The following is a 3874-nucleotide window of genomic DNA, read 5'->3' on the forward strand; positions in this document are numbered from 1 at the left end:
TTGGGGTTGTCTTGGGGACGCTCTCCAGAGTATCCCCATAGATTTTGATGTGTAGTATGTTTATCATCATTGTTTATTAGATATTCTCTAATTTTGATTAATGTTTCATTGCTGACCCAACAGTTTTTTAAAGAGATTTTACCAACTTCTAGATCGAATGGAATACTTGTGAATATTTTTTGCACTATCATCAGAGAGAATATCTTTTATTTTGGTATTTATTGAAGATTTCTTTGTTTCATAACATCTACACAATTTTTGTTAATCTTTCAAAGGCTCTTGAGAAAAGAAAGTATCCTATTTTCAGAGTACTGAGTTTTATAAATATCAATCAAATCTACCTTATAAACTAAACCAAACCTATTGCCGTTGAGTCAATTCCGACTCATAGCGACCCTATAAAACAGAGTAGAACTGCCTCATAGGGTTTCCAAGGAGCAGCTGATGAATTCAAACTGCCAGCCTTTTGATCAGCAGCTGGAGCTTTTAACAACTGTGTCACCAGGGCTCCAAATCTATCTTAATGATTATATTATTTATTTTTTTAACCTATTTTTTTTTTTACTTGAGCTGTGATAAATTGAGAAAGGTTATTAAAGTCTCCTACTATTTATATGTGGAGCTATTTAATGGATTATCTTTTGTCAACTTGATATCACATCCATTTCCTCCTAGAATCTCCTTTGAAAAGAAAAATTCAGGAACTATATTCTGCAGAATCCCTTTCCCAGTAGGTCATGGGTTAAAATTTTATTAGCCAGATTTCTATTAACACTAATATATGTCTTGACTTTTTTATCTGGCTGACCAAAGAGTTCTTTCATTAGTGTGTCTTAGTTATCTAGTGCTGCTATAACAGAAATACCACAAGTGAATGGCTTTAACAAAGAGAAATTCATTTTCTCACAGTCTAGCAGGCTAGAAGTCCAAATTCAGAGCGTCTGTTCCAGGGGAAGTGTTTCTCTCTCTGTCAGCTCTGGAGGAAGGTCCTTCTCATTAAATCTTCCCCCGGACTAGTAGGAGTTTCTCCAAGCAGGAACCCCAGGTCCAAAGGACACGCTCTGCTCCTGGAACTGCTTTCTTGAAGGGATATAGTTTTTGCATTTCAGTGTGCATCCCTCACACTCAGGATGTATAGTTTGGTTGTTGCTTTCTCTTCAATCTCTGTGGTTCTTCTTCTTCTTTTGTACTTCCACAAAAATTTTGTTCATCTTAGCTGCTTTTGCTAATTCTTCCATGTATTTCAGAGTCTGCATATTATATATGTTTCCTGATTTCACCAATATTTTTCTTTTCCTTTTTAGTTTTTGCTAGTTTGCAGAATAAGAGGGAAATGCTGAATTATACTTTAAATATAAATTACATATATGTGTATGTTTATTTTGACTAAGAAATCAAAGTAGAGATATAGGCAATATGATATTTTAGTATCTGGAAAGAAAAGTTTAAAATATGCTTTAGGAAACAGATGTTAAAGCAGTTTCATTTGATGTCTACAGAGCTATGAGAAATTTTTATTCCTGAACATCTATAAAAAGGTATAAAAATGATGTGATTCTACAAGGAAGTGAGGAAAGATAGACACTAAATGGTAATAATGTTATGAATAGGATACAGTGAACTCTGATTAGAAAGTCACAGTTTTTTTTTTGAGTGTTTTGCTCTCTGTCTTAGTACATAGAAGAACCAGTCAAAATACTAGTCCCTTTTCTTCAAGAAGAAAGGAGACATCAGTCTGGGCCTGAGGGGAAGACAAAGAAAGAACTAGAAAGTGATATTTTTGGAAATACGAAGCCTAATAGATATTTAAAACTGTAACATCTCAACTGAGAAATGAGAATATAAGCTTTGGACTTTCTTAGCTATATATTTTGCAGCAAAAATATTATTAAAAAAATTAACTAGCATATAAGTAATAGGATACATATTCATGAACACAAACACACAGTTTAAATGAACATTTTAAAAATTTTATATTTAAACTATTGTTAAAACTTATTAAACAAACACAATAGTTTCACAAAAATTTTAATGAGTTAATACTTCATCTGTTCATGCTATAAAAGTTTTAGACAAAATAAATTGATAAAAATTAATTTTCTAAATTGTTATGAGAAGGCAGATGCCCATGTCGTTCTAGTAAATGATACTTGTGCTTCTTTGTGAGGTTAGTTTCTTAAGAAAGATGAGATTACAGAGTTCAAAAGCGCACACTACGCTCGTCATGACCAAAGCCATAAAACAGCAATACTTTGAAAAGACCTTCACTGGTCACTGAGTTGAAAATCAACTTGATGGCACCCAACAACAACAACAAAGTAAAGAAACTGAACTGCATTCTGATGGATGGTCACATCATGCTTCAATCTCATGTCAGGGGTAGATTACCCAATAATCAAGGTAAGCACGGCCTTAGTTCTGCATACTTACTAATCTGTAGTGAATGATGTGGTAAAAACCAGGTGAAATAGTTCATTATAGATTAGTAAGTAAACACAGTTTAGCCGATGCTCACCTTGCTTACTGTAAACTGGAGTGTACCTCGTTCACTGGTTAATTTGCCCTTGCTCATGGTATGCAGTACTTGATGACTTTAATTAAATTTTTTCGATGAGAAAACTTTGAGGTGTTGGATGAAGTAGGCTGAAGAAGGTTCACTGGGCAGCAGAAGTCTTCTGGTATGAATTTGTAAGTTCCAGAAAAGATAAACATGAATATAGGTGACTGATAACTGGCTTTCTTGAATTCTCTGGTAAACTTGTAGATTCAGGAAACTTACTTTGCCTTCTGAATCCAAGTCTTTTTCTTATATCCCTTCTTTCCCTTCTTTAGCCATAAGTGGAATATGGATCACTTCAGGAAAGGTATTCTTCCTATATTCAAGTGCAAATGAAACTATGCTCTGGTGTATGAGCTGAAATGCCTAAGCATCTACGCTTACTAAAATGCCATCGTATCCTCTCTTGCTAAAAATGAAACTCAAATGGTCTCATTTCATTTTGCCACTTTCGGTAATCTCCTTCTGTTATTTGTTCTTTGGATTTCATCCTAGCATCAAGAGGTTAAAGAAGGTATCCTAGCTGACAGATTTTTACATGTGTTTTCATTGCAGAAACAATTTAATTTAGATATGTAAGGTTAGTTGATTATTTTTCCCTATACTAGAAAACAGATTGGGAAACTTACGAGGTCATTTCTTGCATCTCTTGTTCTCAGAAGTGATCAAACACAAACCTACTAAGGCAGACGTTTCTGTAAATTCATTGTCTTTTCCTTGCTGAAGTACTGTTTACCATTCTTCAGAACCTGACATTTTCCATTGATATTTTCACTTTAATTACATTACTGATCATTCCTGGTCAAGTCAGGCAAATGTCTATACTCTCTTCGCATTATAAATCAAGATCAGATTGCTTCTACATTTGGTCCTATTTTCAGACCACTTATATTTCATATAGTTGCTAACTTCATCGCCCACTTCACTCCAAAAGTTCACTATGTCCACCAGAATTTGTAGTCAATCATCAGCAAAACCCTTATATTCTCATCCACATCTCTGACAGTTCACTTTGACATCTACGTTTGAACTCAGGGGGTCTTAAATTTTTTTGTGCAGTGAACCAGTTTGGCAATGTGGTGAAGACTCCTGAGAATGTTTTAAAATGCATAAAATAAAAATATATGAAATTTCAGGGACAAAATCAAAACATTAACTACAGAACTCAAACAAATAGAAAGAGAACAGCAAAAAAAGCCCACAACCAATAGAAGAAAGGAAATAGTAAAGATCAGATCAGAAATAAATGCAATAGAGAACAGAAAAACAATAGAAAGAATCAACAAAACCAAAAGTTGGTTCTTTGAAAGAATCAAC

This window comes from Trichechus manatus, unplaced genomic scaffold, assembly GCF_000243295.1.
Source record: "Trichechus manatus latirostris isolate Lorelei unplaced genomic scaffold, TriManLat1.0 scaffold00184, whole genome shotgun sequence".
Lineage (NCBI taxonomy): Eukaryota > Metazoa > Chordata > Mammalia > Sirenia > Trichechidae > Trichechus > Trichechus manatus.